This window comes from Arachis hypogaea, chromosome 10, assembly GCF_003086295.3.
Source record: "Arachis hypogaea cultivar Tifrunner chromosome 10, arahy.Tifrunner.gnm2.J5K5, whole genome shotgun sequence".
Taxonomy (NCBI): Eukaryota; Viridiplantae; Streptophyta; class Magnoliopsida; order Fabales; family Fabaceae; genus Arachis; species Arachis hypogaea.
The window spans coordinates 42,217,509-42,232,864 of NC_092045.1; the positions used below are offsets into that span (position 1 = coordinate 42,217,509).

The 15,356-nt window shown below is 36.4% G+C and overlaps 1 non-coding gene across 1 annotated transcript; it reads left to right on the forward strand.

Moving 5' to 3' along the window:
- Nucleotides 1-4,858: 4,858 nt before the first annotated feature.
- LOC112718515 (small nucleolar RNA R71) lies at nt 4,859-4,966 on the forward strand. The gene has a single exon (XR_003160852.1). It is a non-coding gene; the product is annotated as a small nucleolar RNA R71 (small nucleolar RNA).
- The last annotated feature ends 10,390 nt before the right edge of the window (nt 4,967-15,356 follow it).

The following is a 15,356-nucleotide window of genomic DNA, read 5'->3' on the forward strand; positions in this document are numbered from 1 at the left end:
CTGAAAACATGTCAGATGGACATCTTTTGGTCAGCTGCTTGTATCTTTCCCAAGCTTCATAGAGGGATTCACTATCTTTTTGTTTGAAGGTTTGAACATCCACTCTCAGCTTGCTCAGCTTTTGAGGAGGAAAGAATTTACCCAAGAAGGCTGTAACCAGCTTATCCCAGGAGTCCAGGCTATCCTTAGGTTGTGAATCCAACCATATTCTAGCTCTGTCTCTTACACCAAAAGGGAAAAGCATGAGTCTGTAGACTTCAGGATCAACTCCATTTGTCTTTACAGTCTCACAGATCTGCAAGAACTCAGTTAAGAACTGATAAGGATCTTCAGATGGAAGTCCATAAAACTTGCAGTTTTGTTGCATTAATGCAACTAGTTGAGGCTTAAGCTCAAAGGTATTGGCTCCAATGGCAGGAATAGAGATGCTTCTTCCATCAAACTTGGATGTTGGCTTTGTGAAGTCACCAAGCATTCTCCTTGCATTATTATTATTATTATTTTCGGCTGCCATCTCCTTTTCTTGTTCGAAAATTTCTGAAAGGTTGTTTCTGGATTGTTGTAATTTAGCTTCTTTTAATTTTCTCTTCAGAGTCCTTTCAGGTTCTGGATCAATTTCAACAAGAGTGCCTTTTTCCCTGTTCCTGCTCATATAAAAGAGAAGAAAACAAGAAAAGAAAGAGGAATCCTCTATGTCACAGTATAGAGATTCCTTTATGTTAGTAGAAAAAGAAAGGGGTAGAAGAATCCAAATACAAGGGATATAAGAAGTTCGGATTCTTAGATGAAGAGAGGTGAAGAGAAGTGTTAGTAATTAATTAATTAAATAGAAGAAGAAAAGAGAAGGAAGATTTCGAAAATAATTTTTGAAAAAGAGGTTAGTAATTTTCGAAAATCAAAGACAAAATATAATTAAAATTAAAATTTAAAAGAATTTTTGAAAAAGAGAGGGAGAATTTTCGAAAATTAGAGAGGGAAAAGTAGTTAGGTGGTTTTGAAAAAGATAAGAGACAAACAAAAAGTTAGTTAGTTGATTGAAAAAGATTTGAAATCAAATTTTGAAAAAGATAAGAGGATAAGAAGTTAGATAAGATATTTTGAAATCAAATTTTGAAAAAGATAAAATTTTTGAAAAAGATAAGATAAAACATAAAAAGATAAGATAAAAATTTTAATAAAAAGATATTTTGAAAAAGATTTAATTTTTAAAAAGACTCAACTAACAAGAAACTACAAGATAAGATTCTAGAACTTAAAGATTGAACCTTTCTTAACAAGAAAGTAACAAACTTCAAATTTTTGAACCAATCACATTAATTGTTAGCTAATTTTCGAAAATTTGATATAAAGATAAGAAAAAGACTTTGAAAATATTTTGAAAAAGATTTTTGAAATTTTCGAAAAAAAAAAGAAAAAAATTGAAAAAGATATAATTTTTGAAAAAGATTTTGAAAAGATAAGATTTTTAAAATTGAAATTTTGACTTGACTTGTAAGAAACAACTAATTTTAAAAATTTTTTGACCAAGTTAACCCAAAATTTCGAAAATTTGGAGGAAAATAAGGAAAAGATATTTTTTTGATTTTTTTGAATTTTTAATTATGAAAGAGAAAAACAACAAAAATATTCAATGCATGAAATTTTTAGATCAAAACAATGAATGCATGCAAGAATGCTATGAATATCAAGATGAACACCAAGAACACTTTGAAGATCATGATGAACATCAAGAACATATTTTTGAAAAATTTTTAATGCAAAGAAAACATGCAAGACACCAAACATAGAAATCTTTAATGCATGAAAAATATGAATGCAAAAATGCACATGAGAAACAACAAAAGACACAAAACAAGAAATCATCAAGATCAAACAAGAAGACTTGTCAAGAACAACTTGAAGATCATGAAGAACACTATGAATGCATGAGATTTTCGAAAAAAATGCAAGAAAAATTTTAAAAGCATGCAATTGACACCAAACTTAAAATTAACACAAGACTCAAACAAGAAACACAATATTTTTTATTTTTATGATTTTCTAATTTTTTTGTATTTTTATTTTATTTTTTTCGAAAAACCTTTTTTGAAAAAAACGAAAAAGAAAAGAAAAATTTTTGAAAAAGTTTTTGAAAAGAAAATTACCTAATCTGAGCAACAAGATGAACCGTCAGTTGTCCATACTCGAACAATCCCCGGCAACGGCGCCAAAAACTTGGTGGACGAAATTGTGATCACTATTCTTTGTACTTGTATGGATTTATTCAATAATTGTCTTTATTTGAACTCACAACTCCGTTCAACTAACCAGCAAGTGTACTGGGTCGTCCAAGTAATAAACCTTACGTGAGTAAGGGTCGATCCCACAGAGATTGTTGGTATGAAGCAAGCTATGGTCACCTTGTAAATCTCAGTTAGGCAGATTAAATTGGTTTATGGGTTTCGAAAATAGAAATAAGAAAATAAATAATAAAAGGGATAGAATACTTATGCAGACTCATTGGTGGGAATTTCAGATAAGCGAATGGAGATGCTGCATAGCTCAAGGACGTCTGCTCTCCTACTGCTTCAACCCAATCCTTCTTACTCCTTTCCATGGCAAGCTGTGTATAGGGGTTCACCATCAGCGGTGGCTACTTTCAATCCTCTCGGGAAAATGATCCTATGCAGCTGTCACTCGCACGGCTAATCGTCTGGAGGCATCACCCATGGTTGATGGCTACATCCCATCCTCGCAGTGAAAACTACGCTCACGCACTCTGTCACAGCACGGCTAATCACTGGTTGGTTCCTGCGCCTACTGGAATAGAATCCCTTGATTCTTTTGTGTCTGTCACTAACGCCCAGCACTTGCAAGTTTGAAGCACGTCACAGTCATTCATTACCGGAATCCTACTCGGAATACCACAGACAAGGTTAGACTTTCCGGATTCCCAGGATCCTACTCGGAATACCACAGACAAGGTGAGACTTTCCGAATCCTCATAAATGCCGCCATCTTTCTAGCTTATACCACGAAGATTCTGTTGGGGAATCTAAGAGATACGCATTCAAGCTCGGTTGCATGTAGAACGGAAGTGGTTGTCAATCACGTGCGTTCATAAGTGAGAATGATAATGATCGTCACTTTCATCATTACATTCATCATGTTCTTGGGTGCGAATGAATATCTTGGAATAAGAATAAGAGAGATTTGAATAAAAGAAAATAGAATTGCATTAATACTTGAGGTACAGCAGAGCTCCACACCCTTAATCTATGGTGTGCAGAAACTCCACCGTTGAAAATACATAAGCAAAGAGTTCAGGCATGGCCGAATGGCCAGCCCCCATGTGGTCACAAGACCGAATGATCAAAGACTCAAAGTGATCAAAAGATGAAACGTGGTCAAAAGATGTCTAATACAATAGTTAAATGTCCTATATATACTAGACTAGCTATTAGGGTTTACATGAGTAAGTAATTGATGCATAAATTCACTTCCGGGGCCCACTTGGTGTATGCTTGGGCTGAGCTTGATCAATCCACGAGCTGAGGCTTCTCTTGGAGTTGAACTCCGAGTTATGACGTGTTTTGGGCGTTCAACTCTGGATCATGACGTTTTTCTGGCGTTTAACTCCAGACAGCAGCATGAACTTGGCGTTCAACGCCAAGTTACGTCGTCAATCTTCGAATAAATCATGGACTATTATATATTGCTGGAAAGCCCTGGATGTCTACTTTCCAACGCCGTTGAGAGCGCGCCAATTGGAGTTCTGTAGCTCCAGAAAATCCATTTCGAGTGCAGGGAGGGCAGATTCCAACAACATCAGCAGTCCTTTTATCAGCCTTTTTCAGAGTTTTGCTCAAGTCCCTCAATTTCAGCCAGAATTTACCTGAAATCACAGAAAAACACACAAACTCATAGCAAAGTCCAGAAATGTGAATTTAACATAAAAACTAATGAAAACATCCCTAAAAGTAGCTCAAACTTACTAAAAACTATATAAAAACAATGCCAAAAAGCGTACAAATTATCCGCTCATCAAACGTCCATTGAGGCCTTCCTCAGTGGCGCTCAATGCCTCTTCCTCCTCTCCAAATTCGGACATGTAGGTCATGTTAATGGCCTTGCACTCTCCTTTTGGATTCTCTTCTGTATTGCTTGGAAGAGTGCTAGGAGGGAGTTCAGTAATTTTCTTACTCAGCTGACCCACTTGTGCCTCCAAGTTTCTAATGGAAGACCTTGTTTCAGTCATGAAACTTTGAGTGGTTTTGATTAGATCAGAGACCATGGTTGCTAAGTCAGAGTGGCTCTGCTTAGAATTCTCTGTCTGTTGCTGAGAAGATGATGGAAAAGGCTTGCCATTGCTAAACCTGTTTCTTCCACCATTATTGTTGTTGAAACCTTGTTGAGGTCTCTGTTGATCCTTCCATGAAAGATTTGGATGATTTCTCCATGAAGGATTATAGGTGTTTCCATAGGGTTCTCCCATGTAATTCACCTCTTCCATTGAAGAGTTCTTAGGATCATAAGCTTCTTCTTCAGATGAAGCGTCCTTAGTACTGCCTGGTGCAGCTTGCATTCCAGACAGACTTTGAGAAATCATATTGACTTGCTGAGTCAATATTTTGTTCTGAGCCAATATGGCATTCAGAGTATCAATCTCAAGAACTCCTTTCTTCTGAATCGTCCCATTGTTCACAGGATTCCTTTCAGAAGTGTACATGAATTGGTTATTTGCAACCAATCCAATCAGTTCTTGAGCTTCTGCAGGCATCTTCTTCACATAAAGAGAGCCTCCAGCAAAACTGTCCAATGATATCTTGGACAATTCAGACAGACCATCATAGAAGATACCTATGATGCTCCATTCAGAAAGCATGTTAGAAGGACACTTTCTAATCAATTGTTTGTATCTTTCCCAAGCTTCATAGAGGGATTCACCTTCCTTTTGTCTGAAGGTTTGGACTTCTACTCTAAGCTTACTCAATTTTTGAGGTGGAAAGAACTTTGCCAAGAAGGCATTGACTAGCTTTTCCCAAGAGTTCAGGCTTTCTTTAGGTTGTTAGTCCAACCATATCCTAGCTCTGTCTCTTACAGCAAAAGGGAATAGCATAAGTCTGTAGACCTCAAGGTCAACCCCATTGGTTTTGACAGTGTCACAGATTTGCAAGAACTCAGCTAGAAACTGATGAGGATCTTCTAATGAAAGTCCATGAAACTTGCAATTCTGTTGCATTAGAGAAACTAATTGAGGCTTAAGCTCAAAGTTGTTTGCTCCAATGACAGGGATAGAGATGCTTCTCCCATAGAAGTCAGGAGTAGGTGCAGTAAGGTCACCCAGCACCTTCCTTGCATTGTTGGTATTGTTGTTGTTTTCGGCTGCCATGTCTTCTTCTTTGAAGATTTCTGTTAGGTCCTCTACAGAGAATTGTGCTTTAGCTTCTCTTAGCTTTCGCTTCAAGGTCCTTTCAGATTCAAGGTCAGCCTCAACAAGAATGCTTTTGTCTTTGCTCCTGCTCATATGAAAGAGAAGAGAACAAGAAAATATGGAATCCTCTATGTCACAGTATAGAGATTCCTTGAGGTGTCAGAGGAAAAGAAAAATAGAAGGAAGAGGTAGAAGAATTCGAACTTAGAAAGATAGAGTTCGAATTGTGCATTGAGGAGGAGTGTTAGTCCATAAATAGAAGGATGTGAGAAGAGGGGAAGAAATTTTCGAAAATTAATTAAAAAGATTTTAAAAACATTTTGAAAAAATACTAATTGATTTTCGAAAACTAAGAGTGGAAAAGAAATCAAGTGATTTTTGAAAAAGATTTTGAAATTAGAAATCAACAAGATATGATTGAAAACTACTTTAAAAAAAGATGTGATCAAGAAGATATGATTGAAAAGTTATGGTTTTAAAAAATATGTGATTGAGAAGATATGATTTGAAAAATAATTTAAAATGATGTGATTTTGAAAATTAATGACTTGGCTAACAAGAAAAGATATGATTCAAACATTAAACCTTTCTCAACAGAAAAGGCAACATACTTGAATTGCTGAATCAAATAATTAATTGTTAGCAAGTATTTTTGAAAATAGAAAGAAATTGATTTTGAAAATATATGATTGAAAAGATATGATTTGAAAAAGATTTGATTTTGAAAAATTTTGAAAACTTGAAAAAAATTGGCATTAAAAACAAAATCTTCCCTCTTGTGCCATCCTGGCGTTAAACGCCCAGAATGGTGCACATTTTGGCGTTTAATGCCCAAAACTCACCCCTTTTGGGCGTTAAACGCCCAGCCAGGCACCCTGACTGGCGTTTAAACGCCAGTTTTCCTTCTTCACTGGGCGTTTTGAACGTCCAGCTTTTTCTGTGTAATTCCTCTGCAGTATGTTCTGAATCTTCAATTCTCTGTATTATTGACTTGAAAAGACACAAATTAAAATTTTTTTTGGATTTTTAATAATGAGGAATAATCAAAATACAACTAAGATCAAATAACAATGCATGCAAGACACCAAACTTAGCAGTTTGTATACTACTGACACTAACAAAAAGAGAATGCACACAAAACACTCAAGTCAAGAGAATTTAAAGATCAGAGCAATGAAATCATCAAGAACATCTTAAAGATCACTTAAGACACATGAATGAATGCAAGAAGAACAGAAACATGCAATTGACACCAAACTTAAAATGAGACTAGTGTCTCAATAAGAAACATAACATATTTTTGGTTTTTATGATTTTGTAATTTTTTTGTTTTTGTTTTTTTTCGAAAATTAAGTGGAAAAGAAAATAAAGATATCAAAACTCTTTATGAGAATTCCAGGAATCATGCAATGTTAGTCTAAAGCTTCAGTCTAAAGGAATTAGACATGGCTAGCCAAGCTTCAGCAGGACATTGCATTCAAGAGCTAAATTGATGAAAATCAATCAGCTTTGGTGATGATAAGAACATCACCTTGAAACACTAGAATTCATTCTTAAGAATTCTAAAAAAAATACCTAATCTAAGCAACAAGATGAACCGTCAGTTGTCCAAACTCAAACATTCCCCAGCAACGGCACCAAAAACTTGGTGCACGAAATTGTGATCATCAATGGTGCCATCAACATGGTACGCTCAATTGCAATCTCAACTATTTATCACAACTTCGCACAACTAACCAGCAAGTGTACTGGGTCGTCCAAGTAATAAACCTTACGTGAGTAAGGGTCGATCCCACAGAGATTGTTGGTATCAAGCAAGCTATGGTCACCTTGTAAATCTCAGTCAGGCAGATTCAAATGGTTATGGATGATGAATAAAACATAAAGATAAAGATAGAGATACTTATGTAACTCATTGGTAAGAATTTCGGATAAGCGTATAGAGATGTTTTGTCCCTTCCGTCTCTCTACTTTCCTACTGTCTTCATCCAATCCTTCTTACTCCTTTCCATGGCAAGCTGTATGTTGGGCATCACCGTTGTCAGTGGCTACAATCCCGTCCTCTCAGTGAAAATGTTCAACGCACCCTGTCACGACACGGCTAATCATCTGTCGGTTCTCAATCAGGTTGGAATAAAATCCACTGATTCTTTTGCGTCTGTCACTAATGCCCAGCCTTCAGGAGTTTGAAGCTCGTCACAGTCATTCAATCATTGAATCCTACTCAGAATACCACAGACAAGGTTTAGACCTTCTAGATTCTCTTGAATGCTGCCATCAATTCTAGCTTATACCACGAAGATTCCGATCAAGGGATCCAAGAGATAAACATTCAAGCCTTGTTTGCTTGTAGAACAGAAGTGGTTGTCATGCACTCGTTCATAAGTGAGAATGATGATGAGTGTCACATAATCATCACATTCATCATGTTCTTGGGTGCAAATGAATATCTTAGAACAAGAATAAGCCAAATTGAATAGAAGAACAATAGTAATTGCATTAATACTCGAGGTACAGCAGAGCTCCACACCTTAATCTATGGTTTGTAGAAACTCCACCGTTGAAAATACATAAGAACAAAGTCTAGGCATGGCCGAGAGGCCAGCCCCCATGATCTAAGAACTAGATGTCCAAAGATGATCAAAGGATCTAAAATGATCCAAAGATGAAAATACAATTGCAAAGGTTCCTATTTGTAGAGAACTAGTAGCCTAGGGTTTAAAGAGATGAGTAAATGACATAAAAAACCACTTCCGGGCCCACTTGGTGTGTGCTTGGGCTGAGCATTGAAGCATTTTCGTGTAGAGACTTCTCTTGGAGTTAAACGCCAGCTTTTGTGCCAGTTTGGGCGTTTAACTCCCATTCTTGTGCCAGTTCCAGCATTTAACGCCGGGCAGTTTTGAGCTGATTTGGGACGCCGGTTTGGGCCATCAAATCTCGGGCAAAGTATGGACTATTATCCATTGCTGGAAAGCCCAGGATGTCTACTTTCCGACGCCGTTGAGAGTGTGCCAATTAGGCTTCAGTAGCTCCAGAAAATCCACTTCGAATGCAGGGAGGTCAGAATCCAACAGCATCTGCAGTCCTTTTCAGCCTCTGAATCAGATTTTTGCTCAAGTCCCTCAATTTCAGCAAGAAAATACCTGAAATCACAGAAAAATACACAAACTCATAGTAAAATCCAGAAAAGTGAATTTTAACTAAAAACTAATAGAAATATACTAAAAATTAACTAAAATATACTAAAAACATACTAAAAACAATGCCAAAAAGCGTACAAATTATCCGCTCATCACTATCTTGTCACTAACACCAATCCCTTTGAACTAAGTGGGTTGCAACTCGTGAACAGATCTATCATTCCAACTTGTTTGACTTTCCTTTACCTAGTAAAGGATAACTAAACAGAACAACCATTAATTATAAATTAATCCTAAAATCACTCCATCAATAATAGAGATTCCAACTAATCAACTCCTAGTCAAGGCTTTTATTTATATTATTCAAATTTCTTCAATTTAATTTTCCATCTACTTAACTCAAATTTTTGGAAACATCTAATTAATAAAATAGCACACTTTCCTGCAACTCGTTGGGAGACAACCTGGGACTCAAACTCCCAGTAATTTTTAATTTAAATTCTCTGTGACATATTTCTAAATTGATAGGCAGATTTTCGGTGAGTTAAGAACTATACTAGCAACGTAATTAATTTAATAATTTTTAATTCACCACTTTCTGTGCTCCATCAATCAGCCTCAAGCTTTAGGAGCTTGTCCTCTAGCTCTCGGCGTCATCTTATTTCCCTCCGAAGGTCTCTTTCGGCTTTGCGCTGGTGTTCGAGCTACTTGAGACAGTCTTGCTGTTCTCGGAGGGCATCTAGAATTTTTGTGTTTGGAGAATGCTTGTCTCCGTTTGGTTGAGATGTATCTTTCGGTGTTATGTCCATGTTTTTATGCGGCGTCTTTTCTTCTAAACCGAAGTTGTGATCGTTGTCGAGGTTGTCCTCCATGATAATGGAATGACTTCCTGGTTTCCCGGCAACGGCGCCAATGTTCCGAGGGTTACCTGAAACTGAAGGTCATTCTCGGATGAGATCTGCTGTTGCGGTCAGAGCTGTCATGTCCGACTTCTTGGAGCTGCTGATCCTTGATCACTGGAGGGTGGTGGTACCTGCAAGAGACTTTGATGCTTAGGTTAGCACATGCTTTAGGCAGGATTTTGTGTAGAATCAGAGTATGAGTTATACATGGGTGCTCCAGTGTATTTATAATGGTGTGCAACGATTTTCCTAGAGATAAGTTAGTTATCCTATCTTATCCTTTGAGTGAAGTCATCTTATCTTTTAGGGGAATTGCCCTATCTTTCTAGGCTTTTGCCGCCTTTAAATTGGCCTGCGTTCCTTCGTTTGGGCCTGCTTAGGCTTCTATGGTGATTTGGCCGAACTCTTTTAGAAGTGGTCGGTGGCCCAACCTGAAGAGGTCGGTCACTTGTGTCTTTGGCCAGCCCGGGTCGTACAGCTCGACCCAGGGTATGAACAATTTTCATGAATCATTATCCATTTCAATTATTTTTTTCACTCATGGTTTCTCATTTTCTTTCTTTTCATTATACCTCCACATCACCAATTACATATACATACATCCGCATCACCACATTATTAAACGTACCTCCGTATTACCACTTAGCTACACATACCTTCGCATCACGATTAACTTTAAACCTTCTTGGGGACAACTTACACATTTCCATTTAACTAAGTCCCTGAACTTTTACAGAAATTCAGACACAATCTCCCCTAAAATAGCACTAAAACCACCCTTACGGGTTCCCTCAGTCTTAACAACTTTCAAACTTTCCTTAACAATTTATCATGTAGACATTCTTAATTGGTCATTACACTTTCTTTAATACCCTTAGTTATTGTAAAATCACGAGTTTAGAAAATAAAACTTGGTTCTGGGGTATTCCGACCATAATTAAAACTTATACAAATCTTTGAAAATTCTACTATCATTGCAGAAAAACACCAGGGAGTAGTAAACTTGTTAAATTCACTAAAAATTCAATTCTCACCCATTGCCTTTCAAAATTTATGTCCTTAAACTCGACACTTCTAGATTTCTAGAAAATTAAATTCCAGATTGTTACCATGTCATATGAAAAGGTTATGAGGTTAGAAACTCATCCCAGCCTTTTAGAATTCTATTTTCAAAATCCAGCCAGCTACCACACTCTTTGCAACATATCTAATTGGTTAAAAAAATTTTGATATGAAATTTAAACTGCATATTGTAGGTACACAAAGATTGAAATCACCGTTGGTTTCAGTTAAAACACTTTCCAGAATTGAAAATTATGTGCGTGGAAAGTTGGTGCTTCTGCAGTAAGGAAACAGAATTTTCTACAGAAACCATCAATTTTCAAAAATTCATTTCTCCCAATCCACTTATCAATTAATTTTGGAATTTTTATGAGATATTAAGAACACATTAAAGTTTCATATAAAAATAGTTTCATTCGAAATTATGATCTGGACCACTCTCATAAATTCGTTCATTCTGTTTTGTCAATTATGCAGAAATTGCCAAAATTATGCATAATGCACTTCCAACAACCTCACATGCCATGACCCACATTTAAACTTATAACCTTTCAAAAATCACATATCTATCCTTTCTTTAGTTATTCTAAATTGTCTTCACAGCCAACACAGTGATGAACCACTGTCTTATGATTTATTTTGTATTGAATTGAGTGGGTTTTGTCAACTATTCTCACACTTATTCATGTAAATTGCATAGTTTTGTAAATCCTTCCTAATTTTGTGCTATGATTGAAAACATACTTCTTAATTGCTAATTTTGAATCCTCTCTTATTACCATTTGATGCCATGATGTGTGTGTTAAGTGATTCCAGGGTTTATAGGGCAGGAATGGCTTAGAGGATGGAAAGGAAGCATGCAAAAGTGGAAGGAACACAAGAATTTGAAGATTTGATAAGCTGTTGGTGACGTGTACGCGTGGATGAAGCATACGCGTGACTGGTGCAGCAGACAAATGACGCGCATGAGTGGATGAAGCATACGCGTGGACCATGTAGAGTTCAGATGACGCGTATGCGTGACGAGCGTCACGTGCCTCATTAAAGAGAATTCACTGGGGCCAATTTCTGGGCTGGTTTGACCCAGTTTCAGGTCCGAAAATGAAGACAAGAGGCTGCAGAGTAGAGCTAGAAGGAACCATCAATCATTCATTCATTCACACAGATGAGGTTTTAGATGTAGGTTTCTAGAGAGAGAGGCTCTCTCCTCTCTCTAGGTTTTAGTTTTTTTTTAGTCTTATTTCTTCTTAGCTTCAGAATTTTATCTTGTCTTAATTTAGTGTTCTTCTACCTTTTATTGTTCTAGTATCTTAGTTTATCTCCTCTTGTTGATTTCTTTATTTTTCCAATTTAGTTTATGAACTCTTCTTGTTAGATTCAATTTCCCTTTAATGCAATTTGAGGTATTTCATGTTTATTGCTTCTTTCTTTAATTATTGGTTATTAATTTCTTGTTTTTGTCAATCTTAGATTTTACTATTTCTTGTTACTTTTCTATGTTTTTATTTTGTGTCTTCCAAGTTTTTGATAAAATACTTGGTTGGATTTTAAAATAGATTTTTGTGTTCTTGACTTGGATTGATTAATTAGAGACTCTTGAGTTATCAAAATTCTTTTGTTGATTGGTGATTGAAAGTTACTAGTTGGCTTGAGCCTCACTAAATCTAGTCTTTGATTAGGACTTGTGAACTTAAGTCGATTTTGCTCGCTTGACTTTCCTTCATTTGTTAGAGGATAACTAAGTGAATGCGATTTGCACTTACCATCACAATTGATGATGATAATGAGGATAGGAATTCTAATTCTCAATCCTTGCTAGGACCTTTCTTAGTTGTTAGTTTATTTATCTCGCAATTTATATTTTCTATTATCAAACCTAAACCCAAAAATATACTTTTCCACAACCAATAATAAACACACTTCCCTGCAATTCCTTTAAAGGACAACTCGAGGTTTGAATACTTCGCTTATTTTATTGGGTTTGTACTTGTGACAAACAATTTAAACGTTGATTAAGGTTTAATTGTCAGTTTAGATCTATATTTGCAATGTGATTTTATTGAGAAATTCATTACCAACATTTTTCCTCCTTCACACAGCCCAAGAACCTAAATGTAACCATTTTTGCAATTTCAAGTACTTAATCATAATCAAGCTTTCACTTTTCTGCACTATGTCACACATAACAATTCATATACTTTGATCATCATTCAACCACATAATAAATCAATATTCATCATCAATCAAGCATATGATAATTTACTAATTCTCATTAGCAAGCACAACCACAAATAACAATCTAACTGTCCTATCTCTTACCTCTTTTGAAGTTCAAAATTCTGTTTGTGCTTCTTCCTTGAATTAGAAACCCTAACCACACGAAATTGGAGCTTCGGTTAGCCCTTTAGCTTCGGTCAGCCTCATCTCATTCCATCACCCAGTTCCTCTTGCTGCTCTAATTGATGAAAAACAAGAAGAATTGGAAAGACTCCTCCTTAACTTCTTTTTGGCGTCACTCCTACTTCCTCTGTCGTTCTCTTGCTCTCTGGTTCCTGAGTCTATTTTTATGTGTTTGAAAAGGAATACCCAGAAGAAATGGTGGACATATAAATAGGAGAAGTGTAACGACCCAATTTCTGGTACGTCATGATCATACCAGAAACTAAGCGCTACCAACTTGTCTACCTAATTATTATCTATTATTTATTATATGAGCATGATTCGTTGTTAAAAGCGTAGCTATTTTACGAGGTACTTTTTTTTTTTGAAAACATTTGGATTAATAAACAGAATCATTCATAAGCAATTCATAAATAATAATAGATAAAACAGTTATAAACAACCACACATAAAAACATCTCAAGCAGTTGACAACATTCTGTGATCCAGCTTTATTAGAACATAGACTGTTAGTTAAAACACCCCTAGATATAGCTAAATAATAACTATATACATATATATACATACAACATCCTAGGCCCTGACCTGTTCAAGAAGTCCCTAAGCTGGCACCCAGGCTAGCCTAGACTCTATACTCACCTAGTCCCTCTAACCTACTAAAGCGAGGGAAAAGACGTTCTAGGTCTTTTAAACTCAAGTCAGGTGGAACGTCATCAAAAGGTGGAAGGTCGTATACTACTCCTTTGCACGATCATATGACATCAAAGAGCGTCTCTCAAGTACTTCATCGAGGGGCCACATAACAGCAACATCGTACGAAGGAGTTAGGCTAAGGTTTGTAGATAAGCGGGGTGCAGACGTTGGCTGGCCTCACCGTATATACATATGAACAGAGAACGGGATTCACCCTAGACTCAGAAAACTACCTAGACCGGAATCCTCTTTACGAACAGTCATCAGCGAACTACGGAAGGGTACTCATGCTTCCATCTGGAGGGGGAAGGAGAGAGAAGGGGTAAGAACTGGGGAGTTCTTAGTAGGGTCGGGGTTATTAGTTACGTTCATTAATTTTGTGTTGTTTAGCAGACTAATAACAGAATATAAAGAAGTAGTAAACAGAAGACAGATAAATAGAGAAAATAGAGAAAACAGAAAAAGATCACAAACAGAAGAATACAAGAAAATAAAACACAGACACAAACACAGAGAATAGAATACAAACAAAGAAAGCATACATTCATGCAACAATCATAATAGAGAAAATGCACAACCAAGTATGATGCATGTCTAATCCTAGCGCAGGTAATGAGCTCATTTGTCGGTTACATACCCGCTCCCGACGTTACCCGGAGTCCTCTGACCAGGTAAGGCTTTCCTGTTGGCAATGTCCCTCGCAAGAGTCCTTTGACTTGTGAGGCAAACCACTGCAAGCGTCCTTTGACTTGCAGGGCGGCACTAGCAACCCACTGCAAGAGTCCTTTGACTTGCATGGCGGAGCTAGTTAACTTATATCTGCCCAACACACTCTCTGTAAGAGTCCTTTGACTTACAAGAGCATACACACACTCTCACTGTAAGATTCCTTTGACTTACAGAAGTATATGCTAGTCATGTGTTCTCGATACCTCTGTAAGAGTCCTCTGACTTACAGAATAGCATTATAGCTAAGTATCCCAGGAAAGCACTCTCAGTGGTCGTACCACCATCTATCTGACTGCCTTCACGCAGCAGATCATCACACAATCATTCTCATTATCATCGTCACTTTCACATTCTTATGCAGTACTTCTTTCTTTCTTTGTTCAATCATGCTGTACAAACTTTACAGCTTTTACTTCTTCAACATCGTAACTCAAACCATTTCTCTTTATCACATTACTCTTTTCTCTTTGTCTTTTTACTTTGCTCTGGTTACTCTTTCATCTGTATCCCTTTATTCTGCTCTGGTTACTCTGTTCTCTGTGTTTCTTTACTCTGTTCTGATTTCTCTGTTTAACGTATGTATTTAAAGCTTATGTAAATTTCGATATGATTAGTTAGCCTGTCCCAAGTATAGGTTCATTAAGTCTATACTGAAACAGTTTAACTTTTCATATAATACCTAACCCTATTCGCAAATCAAGAACCAACTATGTTGCCCTAGTTTGTTCACTAGTCTCTGTCTATTTCTCTGTTGTTAAAATTTTACAGACTTTTTCTTCGATTTTTATCTTTCCTTTGACTTTTATCTTTCTTTTATCTTTACCTCACTAATATGTTCTTACCACTCCCTAAGTGTTTTATGAAGGTAATTAGGAGAATTCTGCACTTAAAGTTGTCTTTCTAAAGCTTTTACAGAAAACTGCCTTTTCTGCATTATTTTATTATTTTTATTAAAATATTATTTTTAATTAAATATTATTATTTAATATTTTATTATTATTTATTATTTTATCATTA